Source organism: Arachis hypogaea, chromosome 1 (assembly GCF_003086295.3).
Source record: "Arachis hypogaea cultivar Tifrunner chromosome 1, arahy.Tifrunner.gnm2.J5K5, whole genome shotgun sequence".
Lineage (NCBI taxonomy): Eukaryota > Viridiplantae > Streptophyta > Magnoliopsida > Fabales > Fabaceae > Arachis > Arachis hypogaea.
This window is the reverse complement of record NC_092036.1, coordinates 86234037-86260297: the sequence shown is the minus strand read 5'-3', so window position 1 is coordinate 86260297 and position 26261 is coordinate 86234037. Positions and strand designations below refer to the sequence as shown.

The following is a 26261-nucleotide window of genomic DNA, read 5'->3' as shown; positions in this document are numbered from 1 at the left end:
ACACCTGGATCAAGCAATAAATCGATTACCTTTCCGACGTTCGGACATTCAAGGAACCCCCATGGCTTCATGTGGAGAATCTACTGAAGAACGTAGCAGGAAGGAGAAGTCAGGCACACCGGTGGATAGTGAGCAGCACGATTTGGTATTGGAAAAAGTGGAGGAAGCCGGAATTATTGAAGAAGAAGAGGAGGCAGTGGTTTAAGACTTAGGAGATGCTGAACCTCCATGGGAAAGTCAAGTTATAGAGCCTCCTTCAAAGACGTTTGAAACTGATGTTGAGGAGGGTGTACAAACTCCAAAGCATATCATGGTTGAAGACTTTGAATGAGATGATCAAGAGATGGATTCAATCATTAATGAATTCTTATCTACATTTGAATCCTCCCCCATTGGACTTGATATAGAGACTAAGGAAGAAGAAGCACAACCTCCCATGCCCTTGGTGAGCAATGAAGAAGAGACTAAATTGGAAGAAAGCTACCAAGAGGAAGAGGTTGATATTGAAGAAATTTGCAAAGAGGTGGTAGTTGTCAAAGAAGAACACAAAGGAGTGGAGCTTGCAAGTTCATTAGAAATCCCTCCCCCTAAGTTGCCATCATCCTTCACAACATTCAAGTGGGTAAAATTCATATCCCTTAGCTTTCTAATTCCACTTGAATATCGGCTACTGGAGACGGATGGTCAACTTAGAGCTCTTTGTGGCATTAAGAGTGAGAGGAAGATGGTCAGTGGTAAGAGTTGTCCTGCAAGGTTCAACATGGTTGTGTGCTCAAAATTTAAACGCAAAGGTTGGTGTAAAGCTCAATGATGAGCAGATAATTTGTACGCTTTTTGGCATTGTTTTTAGTATGTTTTTAGTATGATCTAGTTAGTTTTTAGTATATTTTTATTAGTTTTTAGTTAAAATTCACTTTTCTGGACTTTACTATGAGTTTGTGTGTTTTTCTGTGATTTCAGGTATTTTCTGGCTGAAATTGAGGGACCTGAGCAAAAATCTGATTCAGAGACTGAAAAGTATTGATCACAATTTCGTGCACCAACTTTTTGGCGCCGTTGCCGGGGATTGTTGAGTGTGGACAACTGACGGTTCATCTTGTTGCTTAGATTAGGTATTTTTTTTCGGAGTTCTTGAAGATGAATTCTAGAGTTTCATGATGATTTGTTGAAGTCTGGCTGGCTGAGAGGCCATGTCTAATTTCATTGGACCAAGGTTTCAACTTATCATCACAAGAGCTTGTTGATTTCTATCAATCTTGCTTTTGGAGCAGTGATCTGCTAAGGCTTGGCTGGCCATTGGCCATGTCTAGTGTTTTGGACCGAAGCTTTCTTTGAAAGCTTGGCTGGCTGTGAAGCCATGTCTAATTCCTGGACCGGAGTCTTAGACTAAACATTGCATGATTCCTGGAATTCTCATTAAGAATTTTGATATCTTTTTCCACTTAATTTTCGAAAATCACACAAAAAAATTACAAAATCATAAAATCCAAAAATATTGTATGTTTCTTGTTTGAGTCTAGTGTTTCATTTTAAGTTTGGTGTCAATTGCATGCATTCATTCATGTGTCCTAAGTGATTTTCAAAGTTATTCTTGATGATTTACTTGCTCTGATCTTTGAATTCTATTGACTGGAGTGTTTATGTGTCTCATATGCATTCTCATTTTGTTAGTGTCAGTAGTATACAAACTGCTAAGTTTGGTGTATTGCATGCATTGTTATTTGATTTTAGTTGCATTTTGATTATTCCTCATTATTAAAAATCCAAAAATATTTTTAATTTGTGTCTTCTCAAGTCAATAATACAGAGAATTGAAGATTCAGAACATACAGCAGAGGAATTATACAGAAAAAGCTGGGCGTTCAAAACGCCCAGTGAAGAAGAACAGACTGGCGTTTAAACGCCAGCCAGGGTACCTGGTTGGGCGTTTAACGCCCAAAAAGGTAGTGTTTTGGGCGTTAAACGCCAGAATGTGCACCATTCTGGGCGTTTAACGCCAGGATGGCACAAGAGGAAAGATTTTGTTTTTAATGCAGATTTTTTTTCAGTTTTCAAACTTTTTCAAAATCAAATCTTTTTCAAATCATATCTTTTCAATCATATGTTTTCAAAATCAATTTCTTTCTATTTTTAAAAATACTTGCTATCAATTGATGATTTGATTCAACATTTCAAGTATGTTGCCTTTTCTGTTGAGAAAGGTTTAATGTTTGAATCATATCTTTTCTTGTTAGCCATGTTTTTAATTTTCAAAATCAAATCTTTTTAAAATGTTTTTCAAATCATATCTTCTCAATCACATCTTTTTAAAACTAATCATATCTTCTTAACCATATCTTTTTCAAAATAGTTTTCAATCAAATCTTTTTGATTTCTAATTTCAAAGTCTTTTTCAAAAATCACTTGATTTCTTTTCCACTTTCATTTTCGAAAATCAATTAGTGTTTTTCAAAAATGTTTTCAAAATCTTTTACTTAATTTTCGAAAATTACTTCCCTTCTTCTCACATCCTTCTGTTTATGGACTAACACTATTCCTTAATGCAAAATTCGAACTCCATCTTCTTTGATAAGTTCAAATTTTCTACTTCTGTCTTCTACTTTTCTTTTCCTCTGACACCTAAAGGAATCTCTATACTGTGACATAGAGGATTCCACTTTTTCTTGTTCCCTTCTCATTCTTATGAGCAGGAGCAAGGACAAAAGCATTCTTGTTGAGGCTGATCCTGAACCTGAAAGGACCTTGAAGAGAAAGCTAAGAGAAGCCAAAGCACAACTCTCTGTAGAGGACCTAATAGAAATCTTCAAAGAAGAAGAACCTATGGCAGCCGAAAACAACAACAATGCCAACAATGCAAGGAAGGTGCTGGGTGACTTTACTGCACCTACTCCCAACTTTTATGGGAGAAGCATCTCTATCCCTGCCATTGGAGCAAACAACTTTGAGCTTAAGCCTCAATTAGTTTCTCTAATGCAACAGAATTGCAAGTTCCATGGACTACCATTGGAAGATTCTCATCAATTTTTAGTTGAGTTCTTGCAAATCTGTGACACTGTCAAGACTAATGGGGTTGACCCTGAGGTCTACAGACTTATGCTATTCCCTTTTGCTGTAAGAGACAGAGCTAGGACATGGTTGGACTCACAACCTAAAGAAAGCCTGGACTCTTGGGAAAAGCTAGTCAATTCCTTCTTGGCAAAGTTCTTTCCACCTCAAAAATTGAGTAAGCTTAGAGTGGAAGTCCAAACCTTCAGACAGAAGGAAGGAGAATCCTTCTATGAAGCTTGGGAAAGATACAAACAATTAATCAGAAAGTGTCCTTCTGATATGCTTTCTGAATGGAGCATCATAGGTATTTTCTATGATGGTCTGTCTGAACTGTCCAAGATGTCTTTGGATAGCTCTGCTGGAGGATCTCTTCATCTGAAGAAGACGCCTACAGAAGCTCAAGAGCTGATTGAAATGGTTGCAAATAACCAATTCATGTACACTTCTGAAAGAAATCCTGTGAACAATGGGACTAGTCAGAAGAAAGGAGTTCTTGAGATTGACACTCTGAATGCCATATTGGCTCAGAACAAAATATTGACTCAACAAGTCAATATGATTTCTCAAAGTCTGTCTGGAATGCAAAATGCACCAAGCAGTACTAAGGAGGCTTCATCTGAGGAAGAAGCTTATGATCCTGAGAACCCTTCAATGGAAGAGGTGAATTACATGGGAGAATCCTATGGAAACACCTATAATCCTTCATGGAGAAATCATCCAAATCTCTCATGGAAGGATCAACAGAGACCTCAACAAGGTTCCAACAATAATAATGGTGGAAGAAACAGGTTTAGCAATAGCAAGCCTTTTCCATCATCTTCTCAGCAACAGACAGAGAGTTCTAAGCAGAATACCTCTGACTTAGCAACCATGGTCTCTGATCTAATCAAAACCACTCAAAGTTTCATGACTGAAACAAGGTCCTCCATTAGAAACTTGGAGGCACAAGTGGGTCAGCTGAGCAAGAAAATTACTGAACTCCCTCCTAGTACTCTCCCAAGCAATACAGAAGAAAATCCAAAAGGAGAATGCAAGGCCATCAACATGGCCGAATTTTGGGAGGAAGGAGAGGCGGTGAACGCCACTGAGGAAGACCTCAATGGACGTCCACTGGCCTCCAATGAGTTCCCCCAAGAGGAACCATGGGAATCTGAGGCTCAAAATGAGACCATAGAGATTCCATTGGACTTACTTCTGCCATTCATGAGCTCTGATGAGTATTCTTCCTCTGAAGAGGATGAGTATGTCACTGAAGAGCAAGTTGCTAAATACCTTGGAGCAATCATGAAGCTAAATGACAAGTTATTTGGAAATGAGACTTGGGAGGATGAACCCCCTTTGCTCACCAAGGAACTAGATGACTTGTCTAGGAAGAAACTGCCTCAAAAGAGACAGGATCCTGGGAAGTTTTCAATACCTTGTACCATAGGCACCGTGACCTTCAAAAGGCCTTGCGTGACTTAGGGTCAAGTGTAAACCTCATGCCTCTCTCTGTAATGGAGACGTTAGGGATCTCTGAGGTGCAAGCTGCAAAAATCTCACTAGAGATGGCAGACAATTCAAGAAAACAAGCCTATGGACTTGTAGAGGATGTTCTGGTTAAAGTTGAAGACCATTACATCCCTACTGATTTCATAGTCCTAGAGACTGGGAAGTGCATGGATGAATCCATCATCCTTGGCAGACCCTTCCTAGCCACAGCAAGGGCTGTGATTGATGTTGATAGAGGAGAGTTGATCATTCAAGTGAATGAAGAATCCTTGGTGTTTAAGGCTCAAGGATATCCCTCTGTCACCATGGAGAGGAAGCATGAAGAGCTTCTCTCAAAACAGAGCCAAACAGAGCCCCCACAGTCAAACTCTAAGTTTGGTGTTGGGAGGCCACAACCAAACTCTAAGTTTGGTGTTGAACCCCCACATTCAAACTCTAAGTTTGGTGTTGGGAGGTTCCAACATGGCTCTGAGCATTTCTGAGGCTCCATGAGAGCCCACTGTCAAGCTACTGACATTAAAGAAGCGCTTGTTGGGAGGCAACCCAATATTATATTTTGACTATTTTCCTTTGTTATTTTATGTCTTTTGTAGGTTGATGATCATGAGAAGTCACAAAATCAATGAAAAAAGCAAAAACAGAATGAAAAACAGAAAGAAAAATAGCACACTCTGGAGGAAGAACCCACTGGCATTTAAACGCCAGTGAGGCTAGCTGTTGGGCGTTTAACGCCCAGTCTGGCACCATTCTGGGCGTTTAACGCCAGAAAGGGGCACCAGACTGGCGTTAAACGCCAGAAAAGGGCAAGAAGCTGGCGTTAAACGCCAGAAATGGGCACCAGCCCGGCGTTTAACGCCAGAATTGGCTAAAAACGCAATTTTGCTTGCCATTTGGTGCAGGGATGACTTTTCCTTGACACCTCAGGATCTGTGGACCCCACAGGATCCCCACCTACCCCACCACCCTCTCTCTTCTTCACCAATCACCTCAACACCTCTTCCCCAAAAACCCTTCACCTATCAAATCCCTTCTTTCTCTTCACCACTCACATCCATCCTTCATAAAACCCCACCTACCTCACCATTCAAATTCAAACCACTTTCCCACCCAAACCCACCCTTACTTGATCAAACCTTACCCTTCCCCCTCTCCTATATAAACCCATCTTCACTCCTTCATTTTCACACAACCTAAACACCACTTCTTCCCCTTCTTGGCCGAAAACAAAGGCCATTCCCATCTCCTTCATTTCTTCTTCTTCTACTCTCTTCTTTCTTAATTTGCTCGAGGACGAGCAAACCTTTTAAGTTTGGTGTGGTAAAAGCATTGCTTTTTGTTTTTCCATAACCATTTATGGCATCCAAGGCCGGAGAAACCTCTAGAAAGAGGAAAGGGAAGGCAAAAGCTTCCACCTCCGAGTCATGGAGATGGAAAGATTCATCTCAAGGGTGCATCAAGACCACTTCTATGAAGTTGTGGCCTTGAAGAATGTGATCCCCGAGGTCCCTTTTTCACTCAAAAAGAGTGAATATCCGGAGATCCGACATGAGATCCGAAGAAGAGGTTGGGAAGTTCTTACCAACCCCATTCAACAAGTCGGAATCTTAATGGTTCAAGAGTTCTATGCCAATGCATGGATCACCAAGAACCATGATCAAAGTGTGAACCCGGATCCAAAGAATTATCTTACTATGGTTCGGGGGAAATACTTGGATTTTAGTCCGGAAAGTGTAAGGTTGGCATTCAATTTGCCCATGATGCAAGGAGATGAACATCCTTACACTAGAAGGGTCAACTTTGATCAAAGGTTGGACCAAGCCCATCACTAAGAAGAGAATGGAGCACACAAGAGACCCCACTCATCATGAGATCCCTGAGATACCTCAAGGGATGCACTTTCCTCCATAAAACTATTGGGAGCAACTAAACACCTCCCTAGGAGAATTGAGTTCCAACATGGGACAACTAAGGGTGGAGCATCAAGAACACTCCTTCATCCTCCATGAAATTAGAGAAGATCAAAGAATCATGAGAGAGGAGCAACAAAGACAAGGAAGAGATATTGAGGAGCTCAAGCACTCCATAGGATCTTCAAGAGGAAGAAAGAGGCGCCATCACTAAGGTGGACCCATTCTTTAATTTCCTTGTTCTTTATTTTCATGTTTTTCGAAAATTAATGCTTATGTTTGTCCATGTTTGTGTCTTGTGATCATTAGTGTCTTAGTGTCTATGCCTTAAAGTTATGAATGTCCTATGAATCCATCACCTTTCTTAAATGAAAAATGTTCTTAATTGAAAAAGAGAAGAATTGCATGAATTTTGAATTTTATAACAGTTTAATTATTTTGATGTGGTGGCATTACTTTTGTCTTCTGAATGTATGCTTAAACAGTGCATATGTCTTTTGAATTTGTGGTTCATGAATGTTGGCTCTTGAAAGAATGATGAAAAAGGAGACATGTTACTGAGGATCTGAAAAATCATAAAAATGATTCTTGAAGCAAGAAAAAGCAGTGAATATAAAAAAGAAAAAGAGAGAAAATTTCGAAAAAAAAAAGAAAAAAAGAAAAAAAAGGAAAAGAAAGAGAAAAAGAAATAAATAAATTTGTGATCCAAGGTAAAAAGAGTGTGCTTAAGAACCCTGGACACCTCTAATTGGGGACTCTAGCAAAGCTGAGTCACAATCTGAAAAGGTTCACCCAATTATGTGTCTGTGGCATGTATGTATCCGGTGGTAATACTGGAAGACAGAGTGCTTTGGGCCACGGCCAAGACTCAATAAGTAGCTTTGTTCAAGAATCATCATACTTAACTAGGAGAATCAATAACACTATCTGGATTCTGAGTTCCTAAAGAAGCCAACCATTCTGAATTTCAAAGGATAGAGTGAGATGCCAAAACTGTTCAGAGGCAAGAAGCTAAAAGCCCCGCTCATCTAATTAATACTGATCTTCATAGATGTTTTTGGAATTCATTGCATATTCTCTTCTTTTTATCTTATTTGATTTTCAGTTGCTTGAGGACAAGCAACAATTTAAGTTTGGTGTTGTGATGAGCGGATAATTTGTACGCTTTTTGGCATTGTTTTTAGTATGTTTTTAGTATGATCTAGTTAGTTTTTAGTATATTTTTATTAGTTTTTAGTTAAAATTCACTTTTCTGGACTTTACTATGAGTTTGTGTGTTTTTCTGTGATTTCAGGTATTTTCTGGCTGAAATTGAGGGACCTGAGCAAAAATCTGATTCAGAGACTGAAAAGTATTGATCACAATTTCGTGCACCACTCAACTGAATGGGTCTAGGAAGTTGTTTGGCCGCTTTAGTGAGAATTTAGATTGCCTGCCACCTGGTTGGAACACTAAGGATCAACAAGAAGACGGGTGCAAATCAAGGTTTGGGACCCTGGAATTCGATCTAGAAATCAATACTTTTGGGGCCTTGTCAATTGCTTTAGCTTGCTCGAAGGCCTTCTGCGCCTAGTTTGGGATCCCGGAGGCTGTGGGAATTCCAAACACTGGTGGAGATTCTTGGATGAATACAAGCACAAGCCGCCATAACAAGAAGCTCACCAGAATGTCCAACTTAAGGACTTTAACTAAAAGTGCTAGGTGGGAGACAACCCACCATGGTATGACCGTTCCTTTTTCAGTTTAAATTTTAGTTTGTTTTTTAGTTTTGATTGGACCTGGAATCATGCATAACATTCATATTAGCATTGCATTCTGATAAACCCCATTTGTTAGGTTTATCTTGTGCTTGATTTAGGGGATTTTATAACCTTTTACCCACATTTATCCATTGAAATAGCATAGTTTTATAACTTCTCCCTTAATTGTGCTTAAGAGTGAAAACATGCTTTTTAGGTCTTAAAATAGCTAAATTTAATTCACCTTGATTCTATTAGATGCCTTGATATGTTTGTTAAGTGATTTCAGATTTAGGAGGCAAAGATTGGATCAAGGGAATGAAGGAAAAGCATGTAAAAATGGAGAACTCATGAAGAAATGTAGGAATCGCAAAAGCTGTCAAGCCGACCTCTTTGCACTTAATTGACTATAACTTGAGCTACAGAGATCCAAATGATGCGGTTCCAGTTGGGTTGGAAAGCTAACATCTGGGGCTTCGAAAAGATATAAGATTTTCCATAGTTGCTACACGTATGGTGGCGCACACACGCACTGTACGCGCACATGTCGTTGCTGCCATATGATCCACTTAAAGTAATACGTGGCCAGCGAATTCTAAAGCCTTGTGGGCCCAATCCAACTCATTTCTGATGCTATTTAAGCCAAGGATTGAAGGGGGAATGAATATACTTTCATACTTTAGGAAGTTAGTTACCATTAGTTTAGTTTAGCTTAGTTTAGTAGTTAGAGTTAGTTTCTAGAGAGAGAAGTTCTCACTTCTCTCTAGAATTAGGATTAGGATTAGGTTTAGTTCTTAGATCTAGATTTAGATTCATCCTCTTCTACTTTTATCCTCTTAATTCCATGTTGTTACATTCATCTTCCTCTATTCTTTTGTTGTAATTTCCTTTATGTTGTTCTTGTATTTTGTTGTAGATCTACTTTTGTTCCTTCCTTTCTCTTTCAATTCAATTCAAGGTAAATCATAATAATTGTGTTCCTTTTGATTTGTTGTTGTTAATTCTTTGCAATAATTGTTGTTAGATTTTGTTCTTGTTGTTGATTTACTATGCTTTCCTTTTATGCCTTCCAAGAGTTTGATGAAATGCTTGGTTGGATTTTATAGTAGAATTTTATACTCTTTGCTTGGAAAGGTAACTTAGGACCTCTTGAGTTACTAATGTCCAAGTGATTGATGATTGGGAGCCATTGACTCTAGTTCTTACTAATTGAATTAGTGGAGAGTTATGACCTATGGACTTGGATTGATATATCTCATTCAACTTTCCTTTACCATTTGTTAGAGGATGATTTAGTGAGATTAATCCTTGCCAATTCTCATATTGTGGTTAGTGATTAGGATAGTGATCTTTGACCACCAACCCTTGCCAAGACTTTTTTAGCCATTAGTTTACTTTTTGCCATTTATTTTTCATGTTCTTTATTAAAACCCCAAAAATAGCTCACAACCAATAACAAGACACTTTATTGTAATTCCTAGGGAGAACGACCCGAGATTCAATACTTCAGTTTATAAATTTAGGGGTTTGTTTTAGTGACAAACAATCTTTTGTATGAAAGGATTGTTGTTGGTTTAGAAACTATACTTTACAACGAGATTTCATTAGTGAAATTCTAAACTGTCAAAAATCTAATCATCACATTCTACATACTGCATTCTGCATTTTTGCATATATAAAAAAATAAAAGAAATCACGCACGCGACGCGTAAGCGTCGCTGACGCGTCCGCGTCACAAGTGCGTGGGGAAGAAATCAGATTGAACAGAGAGTCACGCGAAAGGGCGGCTGGAGGCATGCCTTTGGCACAAATTGGTCCACGCGACCGCGTCGATGACGTGTCTGCGTCATGTGGGAAAAACACCTACCACGCGTCCGCGTCACCCACGTGAACGCGTGCCTCAAACTCGATGTAAAAAGGGTGTATGGCCGAAAGTTGAGCTAGAATTGGGCTGGACTCGTGCTAGAAGCACAAGCCCTGCCACGCGTACGCGTACCCCACGCGTCCCCGTCATTTTCAAATTTAGGCCATCCACGCGATCGCGTCAACCACGCGACCGCGTCACCCCAGATTTTTGGCAAAAATGCATTTGAACAGAGAGTTGTGCATACGCGAGGCTACTCTCGCGCCACTAGCACAAATCGAGTCACGCGTCCGCGTGCCCCACGCGTCCGCGTCGCTTGAATTTAACACACCCCACGCGATCGCGTGCACCACGCGTCCGTGTCATATGCGATGCACAGCTTATCCAGAACAGTGCCAATTATCTTATCTTTTCTTTTCTAATCCTAATTTCTTCTATCTTTTCTTCTTTCTTCCTCCTTTCTTACTTTCTTTTTCTTTTCCATTGGTGTTAAATTTTCTTATTCAACTGTTGTATCTTTTCTGGTATTATCTTGGTGCTTAGTGACTTGTTTTATTCTTGTTAAGTAATAATAATTAAATCAATGCCTATCTTTTATACCTATATTACTTTTGTATTGACATGAATTTATATTATCTCTCTTTACCCACTCTCTTCCCCATTGTTACAAATTTTTGCACTCTTGATTTGCCATGTGCTTGTACTGTTTTCTCACTTGCATGTTGTAGCTACCGTGTAATTGAGACCATCATTATTTGGCATTAACACCCATATTTTATTTGTTTTCTTATCTTTATTTCTGGGTTACTTTTCTTCCCTTTTTTTCTTTCAGGATGGCCACCCGGAAGGGAACCGGAAGACGTTTACAAGGGGAGACGAACAAGTCCATTTACACAATCCTGGGAGAAAAGACATCAATTGGAGCAGCCCGTCCACTTGTACATCTTAGCATGCATCGAGGACGGTGCAATCTTTAAGTGTGGGGAGGTCGATACCGATCTCCATGGGTTAGCTATTCCTATCTCAACACCAATGTTTAATTTTCTTTGTTTGTTCATTGTTGCATTTGCATATTTGATTGCATGTTTGTTTGATTTTATGCATTTAGTCACTACTTGGTTGAAGTAATATTTTCTTTTTCAAGGAATTTTTATAGTATTTCACTAATTTAAATTAAAAAAACAATTTAAAATTTTCTATGTGTTAAATTTGTTTGGAAGTTGTATTTGGAACATAGTTAAAAGCTAGAACACACAACCTGTGAGATTTGAGCTTATTTACATGGTTACATTATTTAACCATAATATTTTTATTCTTGCGTGTTTCCTTCTCTATGAATGTAATCTATATTTTGTTCCATTCTATATGTCCAATATTTAGTGTATTTACATACTTGCATATGATTGAGGCCATTACTTATTTTTGCTCACTTATCCCAAATAAGCCTACCCTTTTATGTCACCCTTGTTAGCCACTTTGAGCTTTTTAATCCCCTTATGTTCTATAACCACATCACTAGCCTTAAGCAGAAAAACAAATTAAATATCCCAATTGAATCTTTTGTTAACTTAAGATAGAGGTTGTTCATCAACTAAGTGTGGGGAAACTGTGAGAACATGGGTTAATAAGGGAATGTATCATGTTTCTAATTCTGAATATTGGGAAATTTGGGTATCTACTCATGTAAAACAGAAAATTAAAAAAATTCCATATGCATTGATATGTTATTTTAGTTTTTATGTCTCTATAAAAAAAGAAAAGAAAAAAAATATATATAATATATATAAATAAATAAATAAGAGGACAAAATTACCCCAATGTTAAGTTAATAAAAGATCAATGCATATGTGACACAAATCAAAAGAAAAGTTGACACATGAGTATGTGATATAAAAGTGAGAATTATGGATAGCTAGGCATGATTTTAGAAATTATATAGAATGTATGTATGTTAGGTGATAGCTCAGGTTACTCAAAGATTCAATTTATAGCTCACTTAGCCATACATATATCCTCACCCTTGCCTTGACCCCATTACAACCTTGAAAAGACCTCATGATGTGTGCATGGGTATACTAAATATTTGTTAATTGGCTAGCCGAAGGACAAAGTTTAAAAAGCATGATTAGGGAAGAACAGAGTAATTGACACTAGACACTTGAGAGATTAGAGTGATATACACTACCAGTGAGGGTTCAGTGCTTGATTCTATGTTTCCTGCTTTCATGAGCTATCTTCTTACAAGTTTACTTGTCTTTTATTGTGTATTTTAATTAGTGAAATCCAGTTCATATTTGTTCTTGAAAGATTAATTTACTCTTTCACCAAGTAGGTAGAATCATCTTTGCATGTAGTTGCATTCATATAGATATGTTGCATTTCATACATTCTATCATTCCTCTTCACTCCTTTATAGCTTCTCTTGAGCTTAGCATGAGGACATGCTAATGTTTAAGTGTGGGGAGGTTGATAAACCACTATTTTATGGTTTATCTTGTGCTTAATTGAGTAGATTTTATCAATCTTTCATACACTTATTCATACTAATTGCATGAGTTTACGTTTTCCTTCCGGATTTTGTGCTATGATTGAAAACATGCTTCTTTGGTGTTAATTTAGCTAATCTTAATCCTCTCTTACTACCATTCAATGCCTTGATATGTGTGTTAAGTGATTTCAGAGATTACAGGGTAGGAATGACTTAGAGGATGGAAAGGAAGCATGCAAAAGTGGAAGGAATACAAGAAGTTGAAGGAACTGCAAAGCTGTCAGCCTGACCCTCTCGCACTAAAACGATCATAACTTGAGCTACCGAGGTCTAAATGATGTGGTTCCAGTTGCATTGGAAAGCTAACTTTCGGGGCTTTGCAACGATATATAATTTTCCTTAGGTGCCTTGAAGTTAGGTGACACGGACGCGTGGATGACGCGCACGCGTCGCAGCTGCGAATCTTAATCCACGCAAACGTGTGGACGACACCTCTGCGTCACCTTGCCACGACATGTACGAACCAGAAAGCACTAGGAGTGATTTCTGGGCTGTTTTTGACCCATTTCTCGGCCCAGAAAACACAGATTAGAGGCTGGGTGTGGAGCAGAATGAATCATTCGATCATTACTCACAATTTTAGGTTTTAGATGTAGTTTTTAGTGAGAGAGGTTCTCTCCTCTCTCTTAGGTTTTAGGATTAGGATTAGGATTTTAGAACTTAGGAATATTTTCATCTTCTTCAAATCTCAGGTTCAATGTTCCTTTCTTATTTATTTTCTCTTTTACTCTCAAATAATTTAATCCTTGTATTACTTATGTTGCCTATTTGGCTTATGAGCCATTCATGTTAGGATTTTCTTTATTTAATATAATTTGAGATATTTCAGACTCATGATTGCTTTTCCCTATTTTTAATTTAGATTATTTACTATTGGCTTTGGTTGATTAATTGGTAACTCTTGAGTTGTCAAACTCATTGTCGACTGAAAATTGGAATTCTTCAAGAATTAACTCGAGTTCCAAAAACTCTAGCCTTTTCCAAGGAAAGACTAGGACCTGAGGAATCAAACTTATTCCATCCACTTGACTTGCCTTCATAGTTAGAGGTTAACTTAGTGGGGGAAAAATCCAATTCTCATCACAATTGATAAGGATAACTGGGATAAGACTTCCAGTTTTCATACCTTGCCAAGAGTTTTATTAGTTATTAATTTATTAATTCCCTTCAATCCCTTTCTCTTGTTCAAAACCTTTTCAACCCCAAAAACACTGTTTTCCATAACAAATAATAAAACACACCTCCCTGCAATTCCTTGAGAAGATGACCCGAGGTTTAAATACTTTGGTTATCAATTCCAAAGGGGTTTGTTAATTGCGACAACCAAAACGTTTGTAAGAAAGGTTGATTGCTTGGTTTAGAAAATATAACTGCAACGAGAATTTATTATAACTTCCAAACTATCAATCTTCAGTTCTTCAGTGGCATAAGATTTATGCCTGACCCTAGGTCACATAGAGCCTTCTCCAAGGTCATGGTGCCTATGGTACAGGGTATTAAGAATTTACCAGGATCTTGTTTCTTTTGAGGTAACGTTTGCTGAACCCATGTATCTAGTTCACTAATGAGCAAGGGAGGTTCACCTTCCCAAGTCTCATTACCAAACAACTTGGCATTCAGTTTCATGATGGCTCCTAGATATTGAGCAACTTGCTCTCCAGTTACATCTTCATCCTCTTCAGAGGAAGAATAGTCTTCAGAGCTCATGAATGGCAGAAGGAGGTTTAATGGGATTTCTATGGTCTCTATATGACCTTCAGATTCCTTTGGGTCCTCAATAAGGAACTCCTTCTTGCTTGAGAGATGTCCCATGAGGTCTTCCTCATTGGGATTCACGTCCTCTCCTTCCTCTCTAGGTTCGGCCATTTTGATTATGTCAATGGCCTTGCACTCTCTTTTTGGATTCTCTTCAGTATTGCTTAGGAGAGTACTAGGAGGAATTTCAGTGATTTTCTTACTCAGTTGGCCCACTTGTGCCTCCAAATTTCTAATGGAGGACCTTGTTTCACTCATGAAACTTAAAGTGGCCTTAGACAAATCAGAGACAATGTTTGCTAAGTTAGAGGTGCTCTACACAGAATTCTCTGTCTGTTGCTGAGAAGATGATGGAAAAGGCTTGCTATAGCTGAACCTATTTCTTCCACCATTATTAAAGCCTTATTGAGGCTTTTGTTAATCCTTCCATGAGAAATTTGGATGATTTCTCCATGAGGAATTATAGGTGTTTCCATAAGGTTCACCCATGTAATTTAGCTCTGCTATTGCAGGGTTCTCAGGATCATAAGCTTCTTCTTCAGAAGAAGCCTCTTTAGTACTGTTGGATGCATTTTGCCATCCATTCAGACTTTGAGAAATCATATTGACTTGCTGAGTCAATATTTTGTTCTGAGCCAATATGGCATTCAGAGCATCAATTTCAAGAACTCCCTTCCTCTGAGGCGTCCCATTATTCACAGAATTCCTCTCAGACGTGTACATGAACTGGTTATTTGCAACCATGTCAAAGAGTTCGTGAGCTTCTGCAGGTGTTTTCTTTAGGTGAATGGATCCACCTGCAGAATGGTTCAGTGATATCTTAGAGAACTCAGATAGACCATAATAGAATATATCTAAAATGGTCCACTCTGAAAGCATGTCAGAAGGACACTTTTTGGTCATCTGCTTGTATCTTTCCCAAGCTTCATAGAGGGATTCACCATCTTTTTGTTTGAAGGTCTGAACATCCACTCTAAGCTTGTTCAGCTTTTGAGGAGGAAAGAACTTAGCCAAGAAGGCCGTGACCAGCTTATCCCAGGAGTCCAGGCTATCTTTAGGTTGTGAGTCTAACCATGTTCTAGCTTTGTCTCTTACAGCAAAAGGGAAAAACTTGAGCCTGTAGACTTCAGGATCTACTCCATTAGTCTTAACAGTCTCACAGATCTGCAAGAACTCAGTTAAAAACTGATAGGGGTCTTCTGATGGAAGTCCATGGAACTTGCAGTTCTATTGCATTAGAGCAACTAGTTGAAGTTTCAGCTCAAAATTATTTGCTCCAATGGCAGGGATTGAGATGCTTCTTCCATCAAACTTGGAAGTGGGTGTAGTATAGTCACCAAGTATCCTCCTTGCATTATTATTTTCGGCTGCCATCTCCTCTTCCTTTTCGAAAATTTCTGTAAGGTTGTCTCTAGATTGTTGTAATTTAGCTTCTCTTAGTTTTCTCTTCAGAGTCCTTTCAGGTTCAGGATCTGCTTCAACAAGAATATTCTTGTCCTTGGTCCTGCTCATATGAAAAAGAAGGGAACAGAAAATAATAATAGGGATCCTCTTTACCACAGTAGAGAGATTCCTTTATGTTAGTAGAAGAAGAAAAGAATAGAATGAGGAAAAAAGTTAAGAATCCAAACACAAGGGGAAAGATAGGTTCAAATTCTTGAGATGAAGAGAAGTGTTAGTAAATAAATAAATAAATAGAAGAAGATGAGAGAGGGAGAAATTCGAAAATAAATTTTGAAAAAGGGTTAGTGATTTTCGAAAATTAAGAGAAGAAAAACAATTAAAATTAAAATTTGAAATAATTAGTTAATTAAAAGAATTTTGAAAAAGAGGGAGGTAATTTTTGAAAATTAGAGAGAGGAAAGTAGTTAGGTGGTTTTGAAAAAGATAAGAAACAAACAAAAAGTCAATGAGTTAGTTGAAAAAGATTTGAAAATCAATTTTGAAAAGATAAGAAGTTAGAAAAGATTTTTGAAATCAATTGAAAAAGATATGATTTGAAAAAGATATGATTAAAAAGATATAATTGAAAAGATATTTTGAAAAAGATTTGATTTTTAAAATTAAAATTGATTACTTGACTAACAAGAAACTAAAAGATATGACTCTAGAATTTAAAGATTGAACCTTTCTTAACAAGAAAGTAACAAACTTCAAATTTTTGAATCAATCACATTAATTGTTAGTAAAGTTTTCGAAATTTTGAAATAAAGATAAGAAAAAGATTTTGAAAATAAATTTTTAAAAATTTTCGAAAATAATAAAAAAATAAAAAAGATTTAATTTTTGAAAAAGATTTTGAAAAGATAAGATTTTTAAAATTGAAAATTTGACTTGACTTATAAGAAATAGCTAAGTTTTAAAAATTTTTGACTAAGTCAACTCAAATTTTTGAAAATTATGAGCAAAATAAGGAAAAGATATTTTTTATTTTTGAAATTTTTTATGATGAGAGAGAAAAACACAAAAATGACCCAAAACATGAAAATTTTGGATCAAAACACATGATGCATGCAAGAACACTATGAATGTCAAGATGAACACCAAGAACACGTTGAAGATCAAGATGAACATCAAGATTTATTTTTTGAAAAATTTTCAAGAAAAGAAAAACATGCAAGACACCAAACTTAGAACTTTTCAATGCTTAGACACTATGAATGCAAGAATGCATATGAAAAACAACAAAAAACACAAAACAAGAAAATTTAAAGATCAAACAAGAAGACTTCTCAAGAACAACTTGAAGATCATGAAGAACACATGCATGAATTTTCGAAAAAAAAATGCATAAATTTTAAAAACATGCAATTGACACCAAACTTAAAATTTGACTCTAAACTCAAACAAGAAACACAAAATATTTTTTGATTTTATGATTTTTTTCGAAAATATTTTTTTACAAAAAACGAAAAAGAAAAAATTTTGAAAACTCTTTTTGAAAAGAAAATTACCTAATCTGAGCAACAAGATGAACCGTCAGTTGTCCAAACTCGAACAATCCCCGGCAACGGCGCCAAAAACTTGGTGCACGAAATTGTGATCATCAACAATTTCTCCAATGACTTGGTGCTCTCAAACGTGAATCACACTTTGTCACAACTCCGCACAACTAACCAGCAAGTGCACTGGGTCGTCCAAGTAATAAACCTTACGTGAGTAAGGGTCGATCCCACGGAGATTGTTGGTATGAAGCAAGCTATGGTCACCTTGTAAATCTCAGTTAGGAGGATTCATATGGTTATAATGTTTTTTGAAAATAATAATAAATAAACAGAAAATAAAGATAGAGATACTTATGTAAATCATTGGTAGGAATTTCAGATAAGTGTATGGAGATTCTTTGTCCTTGTTGAATATCTGCTTTCCTACTACCTTCCTTCAATCCTTCATACTCCTTTCCATGGCAAGCTGTATGTAGGGCATCACCATTGTCAATGGCTACTTCCAATCCTCTCAGTGAAAATGGTCCAAATGCTCTTGTCACAGCACGACTAATCATCTGTCGGTTCTCGATCATGTCGGAATAGAATCCATTGATTCTTTTGCGTTTGTCATCACGCCTAACAATCGCGAGTTTGAAGCTCATCACAGCCATTCAATCCCTGAATCCTACTCCGAATACCAGAGACAAGGTTTAGACTTTTCGGATCCTCAAGAGTGGCCGCCAAAGGGTTCTAGCTTATACCACGAAGATTCTGGTTAGGGAATCCAAGAGATACTCGCTCGTTCTAAGGTAGAACGGAATTGGTTGTCAGTCACGCGTTCATAGGTGAGAATGATGATGAGTGTCACGGATCATCACATTCATCATGTTGAAGTGCAACGAATATCTTAGAGTAAGAATAAGCCAAACTGAATAGAAAATAGTAGTACTTTACATTAAAACTCGAGGTACAGTAGAGCTCCACACCTTAATCTATGGTGTGTAGAAACTCCACCGTTGAAAATACATAAGTGATCAAGGTTCAGGCATGGCCGAATGGCCAGCCCCCAAAGTCTAAGAACTAAACATCCAAAGATGGATGCTAAGATAAAAGATGAAAACCAAGATGGAACCAAGATATCTAATACAATAGTAAAATGTCCTATTTATACTAGACTAGCTATTAGGGTTTACAGAAATAAGTAATTGATGCAGAAATCCACTTTCGGGGCCCACTTGGTGTGTGCTTGGGCTGAGCTTAAGCTTTACACATGCAAAGGCTTCTTTTGGAGTTAAACGCCAAGTTGTAACATGTTTTTGGCGTTTAACTCTGGTTTGTGACGTGTTTCTGGCGTTTGACTCTAGAATGCAGCATGGAACTGGCGTTGAATGCCAGTTTGCGTCATCTAATCTCGAATAAAGTATAGACTATTATATATTGATGGAAAGCTCTGGATGTCTACTTTCCAACGCCATTCAGAGCGCGCCATTTGGAGTTTTGTAGCTCCAGAAAATCAATTTCTAGTGTAGTGAGGTCAGATTCCAACAACATCAGTAGTCCTTTGTTAGCCTTCTATCAAGTTTTGCTCAGGTCCCTCAATTTCAGCCAGAAAATACCTGAAATCATAGAAAAACACATAAACTCATAGTAAAGTCCAGAAATATGAATTTAGCATAAAAACCAGTGAAAACATCCCTAAAAGTAGCTAGATCCTACTAAAAACTACCTAAAATCAATGCCAAAAAGCGTATAAATTATCCACTCATCAGCTATAGGAGCTATTTTAGGACAGAGGCATGGTAAGCTTGTACATGTCATTTACTATGCCAGTCGTGTGTTAAATGATGCCCAAAAGAATTACACAACTACAGAAAGGAATTATTAGCTGTTGTGTATATTGTTGATAAGTTTAGGTCCAATTTACTTGGTTCTAAGGTTATTATTTATACTGATCATGCTAATTTGAAGTACCTTCTAACCAAATAGGATTCTAAACCAAGATTAGTCAGATCGGTGTTGCTCTTTCAGGAGTTTGATATTGAGATAAAAGACAGGAAAGGGGTCAGAGAATCAAGTAGCTGACCATCTTTACAAAATTGAGCCTGAAGCAGGAGTACAACCAACCACAGCTATGACTGAGACATTTCTGGATGAGCAATTGTTCCTCATTCAGCAGGTTCCATGGTTTGCAGACATTGCAAATTATAAGTCCATGAATTTTATCCCAAGGGAGTACAGTAGGCAACAAGTGAAGAAGCTATTGACTGATGCAAAGTACTATATTTGGGAGGAACCATACCTTTTTAAAATGTGTTTAGATGGAATCATCCAGAGGTGTGTCCCAAATGAAGAAAAATAGCAGATTCTTTGGTACTGTCATGGTTCTGAGTATGGAGGCCACTTTGGTGGTGAAAGGACAGCTACAAAGGTCCTTCAGAGCGGGTTTTACTGGCTGAATCTCTTCAAGAACTCAAGAGCATTTGTAAAGCACTGTGACAGATTTGAAAAAGCCACGAATCTCCCTGTCAACCATGAAATGCCACAGCAGGGGATTCTTGAGGTTGAGTTGTTTGATGTTTGGGGTATTGATTTCATGGGACCTTTCCCACCCTCACATTCAAACAACTATATTCTAGTGGCAGTTTACTATATGTCCAAGTGGGTGGAAGCTGTGGCTTTTCCCACCAATGATGCCAAAGTGGTAATGAGCTTCCTTTAGAGTGGTGTCCCAAGGACACTCATTAGTGATGGAGGAAGCCATTTCTGCAACAGATAGCTGGACTCTCTTCTGCAGAGATATGGAGTCCGTCATAAAGTGGCAACCCCCTACCACCCTCAGACAAGTGGACAGGTTGAAGTTTCCAACAGGGAACTTAAGAGAATTCTAGAGAAAACCGTCAGTGTTTCAAGAAAGGACTGGTCTAGGAAGCTTGATGATGCTCTCTGGGCATACCGGACAGCGTACAAGACTCCCATTGGCATGTCCCCTTATCAGTTGGTCTATGCAAAGCCTGTCACTTGCCAGTTGAGTTGGAGCATAAAGCTTACTGGGCAATCTGATATCTGAATCTTGATCCAGAAGCTGTAGGAATCAAGCGAATGCTTCAGTTGAATGAGCTTGATGAATTCAGATATTCAGCCTATGAGAATGCCAAGCTCTATAAGGAGAGAACCAAGCTCCTGCATGACAAGAAGATTGCCATCAGAGTCTTTGAACTAAGACAAAGAGTGCTTCTATATAATTCAAGGCTCAAATTCTTTACTGGGAAGCTGAAATCCCGATGGTCAGGACCGTTTGTGGTTACCAGAGCTTCACCATATGGTCATGTGGAAATACAGGAAGAGAATTCTGATAGGAAATTTACAGTGAATGGCCAGAGGTTGAAGCACTATCTTGGAGTCGAGATTGATCGCCAGAGGTCCACTCATCTGCTGAATTACCAGAACTGACCGTCAAGCTAGTGACGTTAAAGAAGCGCTTGTCGGGAGGCAACCCGATAATTTCGTATCCTTAGTTATTTTTTGTAGTAGTAGTTTTCTTACTTATTTGATTTTTATTGAGTTCTTACTAATTTTCTAATCATGCAGCTATTTTAGAACAGGAACCAAAAAAAAGAGAGGCCACACGACGAGCAAGCGTCGCTGACGCGTACGCGTCAGACGGATGTGCGTGAAAAATAAATTTAAACAGAGAGTTTTGCGGGAGTGGCGCAAGAATGATGCCTCTAGCACAAACAAACCCACGCGTATGCGTGCCCCACGCGTATGCGTGCCCCACGCGAGCGCGTCGTTTTTTATTTTCACCATTCATGCAGGCGCGTCGGCGAGGCATACGCATGACATGAAAATTTGACGGAAAAGAGTGTTTGGGCAGAGAGTTATGCTGGCTTGGAGCAGGAAGTATGATAGAAGCACAAATTTGGTCACGTGGACATGTCTTATGAGAGAACTTTTGCGTAGTCTAGAAATTTGCGGATAAATCCTCGTTGCAAGTATAGTTTCTAAACCTTCAAAAGTCCTTTCATACAAACGTTTTGGTTGTCACAAGTAACAAACCCCTTTAAAATTGATAACCGAGTATTTAAAGCTCGGGTCGTCTTCTCAAGGAATTGCAGGGAGGTATGTTCTTATTATTGGTTATGAGTTGTAAATTGGGGTTTTGGAAGTAAGGTGCGAATATATTATATGACAAGTAAAATAAAATAATAATAGCTGTAAAATAAACCTTTGGCAAGGTATAAGAACTGGAGGTGCTTCCCTAGTTATCCTTATCAATTGATGAGAATTGGATTTTTCTCCCACTTTGTTAACCTCTAACTATGAAGGTAAGTTAAGTGGATGAATTCCAATTTTCAATCAACAATGAGTTTGATAACTCTAGAGTCACCAATTATTTAACCACAGCCAAAAATGTAAAAAGCTAAATTAAAATTATAAATATCTGAAATACCTTCAATTCATTCAAAGCAGTAAAATCTAACATGGAAAATATTCATAAGCCAATTGGGCAACAGGAAAATCCAAATTATTTATATCAATAAAAAAAGCAATCATCAATCTGAAATATCTCAAATAACATTAATTAAGAAAATCAATCTAAACATGGAACATTGAAAATAAATAAAAATAAAGAACCTGGGATTGAGAGTCACTCCTAAAACTAAGAGAAGTCCTAATCCTAAGAGAGAGAGAGGAGAGAACCTCTCTCTCTAAAACTACATCTAAAACATAAAAGTGAATTATGAGTGCTTGATTATGAATACATGCATTCTCCCACTTTATAGCCTCTAATCTGTGTTCTCTGAGCCGAAAAATGGGTCAGAAATAGCCCAGAAATCACTTCTAGCGCTTTCTGGTCCGTACAAGTCGCGGAAAAGTGACACGGCCGCGTCGTCCACGCGACCGCGCGGATTGGTTGTTGGCTAGGTCACGCGTCCGCGTGACCCACGCGTTCACGTCGCCTGGCGTCGAGGCAACTATGGCAAACTACATATCAAATCGAAGCCCCAGACGTTAGCTTTTCAACGCAACTAGAAACGCGTCGTTTGGACCTCTGTAGCTAAAGTTATAGCCGTTTGAGTGCGAAGAGGTCAGGCTAGACAGCTTAGCAGTTTTTCCAACTTCTTGCATTCCTTCCACTTTGCATGCTTCCTTTCCATCCTCCAAGCCATTCTTGCCCTGTAATCTCTGAAATCACTTAACACACATATCAAGGCATCTAATGGTGATAAGAGAGGATTAATAATAAGCAAATATAAGTCCAAAGAAGCATGTTTTCAATCAAAGCACATAATTAGGAAGGGATATGTAAAACATGCAAATAGTATGAATAAGTGGGTAAAGAGTTGATAAAATTCACTCAATTGAGTACAAGATAAACCGTAAAATATGGGTTTATCAACCTCCCCACACTTAAACAATAGCATGTCCTCATGCTAAGCTCAAGAGAAACTATAAAGAGATGAAGAGGAATGATAGAATGTATGAGATGCAACCTATGAATGCAACTAAATGCAAAATGCTTCTACCTACTTGGTTAAAAGTAAACAATTCTTTTAAGAACATACATGAACTGGATTTCACTAATTCAAATCATAAAAAAAAAGCACAAATAGACTTGTAAGAAGAAAATAGCTTATGAAAGCGGGGAACAAGGAATTGAGCATCGAACCCTTACTGGTAGTGTATACACTCTAATCACTCAGGTGTTTAAGGTTCGATCTCTCAATTCTCTACTAACCTTGCTTTCTAAGGCTTGCTCTCCATCTAACAATCAACATAAATTTAATGCACCAATACACAAATCAAGAGGTCTTTCAAGGGTTGTAATGGGGTTAGGGTCAAGGTAGGATTGTATTTGGCCAAGTGGACTAAAATTTGAATCCTTAATTAACATAAACTTTCCACCTAACTTAAGACAATCCATTTAATTAAAATACAAAATCTATCTTCCCATTAACTGTGCTTCTCACATGTTTATGCATTCCAAGTTTTGAGTACAGCTCATATGCATTGATTTCACTATTTATTTTGGGGCATTTTGTCCCCTTTTATTAATTGCTCTTTTCTTTTTTTCTTTCTTTTTTTTTCTTTTTATTTTTTTTTTCAATGCATATGATTAAAGTATTGAATGCAATAACATGTGCTCAACCATTATTTTGCACATTTTCACTAAAATATACAACACCCAATTATTCAAAACAAATGTTTCGAAACCCACTTTCCCACACTTAAATCATAAGCATTCTCATTAGTCTAAGCTAACCAAGGATTCAAATTAAGGACATTATTATTTTTCGCTTAGAGTTAATGATGTGCTAAAATAAAGAACAAAGGGGTAAAATAGGCTCAAATTGGTTTGCAAGGGATAATGGAGGGTTAAGGCTATATGGGTATGTAAGCTCAGTGAAACAAGGCCTCAATCATATAAGTGCATGCATACATTAAACAATGGAAATATAGAATTAAGCAAGACAAAGATCACAATTTTAGAGAGAAAAATACACACTAAAACAAAATTTTGGTTGATAAAATGCAACCAACGCAAATAGGTTCAAAATCTCACAAGTTTTGTGTGTTCGAACTCTAATCCATGTTCCAAAATAATATTTCTTCAAACAAGTGTAACATTAAATTTTATTCAAATTAGTGAAATGCTCTAAAAGGTTTCTTGAAAAAGAAAATATTACTTTAACCAAGTGGTAAAATATGCAAATATCAAACAAATATGCAAATGCAACAACTAATCTACAAAGAAAATTTAAACATTGGTGTTTGAGACAAGAAAGTACTAACCCATAGAGATCGGTATCGACCTCCCCACACTTAAAGATTGCACCGTCCTCGGTGCATGCTGAGATGTGCAGGTGGACGGGTCTTCTCCAACTGATGCTTTTCTCCAAGGATTTTGCTGATGGACTTGTTTGTCTTCCCATTAAGAAGCTTTTCCTTTCCCTTCGTGGTGGCCATCCTGAAAGAAGAGGGAAAAGAAAAAGTAACCCAAAAAGATAGAAAATAAATAAAATATAATTGGGTTAATGCCAAATGATAAGCGTCTCATTTACATGGTAGCTACAACATGCAAGTGAGAAAATAGTGGAAGGACATGGCAAATCAATGGTGCAAAATTTGCAACAATGGGAAATAGAGATCATATAAATTTATGTCAATGCAAAAGTAATACAAATATAAAAGATTGGCATTGATTTAAATAATATTACTCAATCAGAATTAAACAAGTCACTAAGCATCAAGAAAATACCAGAAAAGATGTAACAGTTGAATAAGAATATTTGAACACCAATAATAATTTTAAAAAAATAAAAATATGCAATGAATGAAAGGATGCAAATAAATTAAATAATTGGAAGTAAGAGAAAATAAGAAAGGAAGAAGAAAGAAATAAGAAAAGATAAGAAGAATAAGGATTCAGAGAAGAAAAGATAAGAAAATTGGCACTAATTAGGATAGGTTGTGCGACGCTGGCGACGCGGTCGCGTGGGTGACGCGGTCGCGTGGTGCGCGATAAGGTTGGGTGACGCGGACGCGTGGGGCACGCGATCGCGTGACTCGATTTGTGCAAGTGGCGCGAGTGCAGCCTCGCGGCCGCACAACTCTCTGTTCGAAACTTGGTATTTGCAAAATCCAAGGTGACGCGGTCGCGTGGTCGACGCGATCGCGCGGGTGGCCTTATTTCCAATATGACGCGGACGCGTGGGTGATGCGTTCGCATGGCAGGGCTTGTGCTGCTAGCATGGGTCCAGCCCAATTCCAGCTCAACTTTCGGCTATACACCCTTTTTACGCCGATTTCAGGTCACGCGGCCGCGTGGGTGACGCGGTCGCGTGGGAGGCTATTTGTCCAAATGACGCGGACGCGTCATCGACGCATTTGCGTGGAGTCAATTTGTGCTAATAGCGCGCCTCCAGCCCTGCTCCTGCGTAACTCTCTGTTCACTTTATTATTCTCTCATCTCCTTGCGACGCGGACGCATCGCTGATGCATTCGCGTCGTCTACTCGCTTTCTTTTTTTTTGAAATAAAATGCAGAATGCAGTGTTAATTTGAATGTGATGCAAAACTCCAGGTTCAATATAATAAAATAAAATAAAACTCAAAAGCAAATAAAACTAAATAAAAATAAAAAAATGAACGATCATACCATGGTGCGTTGTCTCCCACCTAGCACTTTTAGTTATAGTCCTTAAGTTGGACATTTGATGAGCTTCCTGCTAGGGTGACTTGTGCTTGTATTGATCCAGGAATCCCCACCAATGTTTGTACTTCCAATAGCCTCCGGGATCCCAAACAAGGCGCAGGAAGCCTTCAAGCAAGTTAAAGCAAGTGACAAGGCCCCAAGAGTGGTGATTGGTAGAATGGATTCCGGGGTCCCAGACCTTGCCCTTGCACCCGTCTTTTGGTTGAGCAATATTGTTCCATCCGGGTGGCAAGCAGTCTGAATTCTCACGTAAGCAGCCAAATAACTTCCTAGACCCATTCAGTTGAGCTCTATACCAACCTTTACGTTTAAGCTTAAAGCTTCCAACCATGATGAACCTTGCAGGACAATTCTTACCACTGACCATCTTCCTCTTACTCTTGATGCCACAAAGAGCTCTAAGTTGACCATCCGTCTCCAGTAGCCCATATTTAAGTGGGATTAGAAAGCTATGGGATATGAATTTTACCCACTTGAATGTTGTGAAGGATGATGGCAACTTAGGGGGAGGTATCTTTAATGAAATTGCAAGCTCCACTCCCTTGTGCTCTTCTCTGATAATTACCACCTCTTTGCAAACTTCTTCAATTTCAACCTCTTCCTCTTGGTAGCTCTCTTTCAATTCAATCTCCTTTTCATTGCTTTCCAAGGGTATGGGAGGTTGTGCTTCTTCTTCTTGAATCTCCATCTCTTGATCAACCTCTTCCAAGTCTTCAACTATGATAGGCTTTGGAGGTTGTACACCCTCCTCAGCATCAATTTCAA

The 26261-nt window shown here is 38.1% G+C and overlaps 2 non-coding genes across 2 annotated transcripts; one reads left to right on the top strand and one right to left on the bottom strand.

The window, feature by feature from the left end:
* Positions 1 to 3225: 3225 nt before the first annotated feature.
* On the bottom strand, positions 3226 to 3333 carry LOC112715299 (small nucleolar RNA R71). The gene has a single exon (XR_003159605.1). It is a non-coding gene; the product is annotated as a small nucleolar RNA R71 (small nucleolar RNA).
* An 11892-nt stretch (positions 3334 to 15225) lies between these two features.
* LOC112715846 (small nucleolar RNA R71) lies at positions 15226 to 15333 on the top strand. The gene has a single exon (XR_003160017.1). It is a non-coding gene; the product is annotated as a small nucleolar RNA R71 (small nucleolar RNA).
* The last annotated feature ends 10928 nt before the right edge of the window (positions 15334 to 26261 follow it).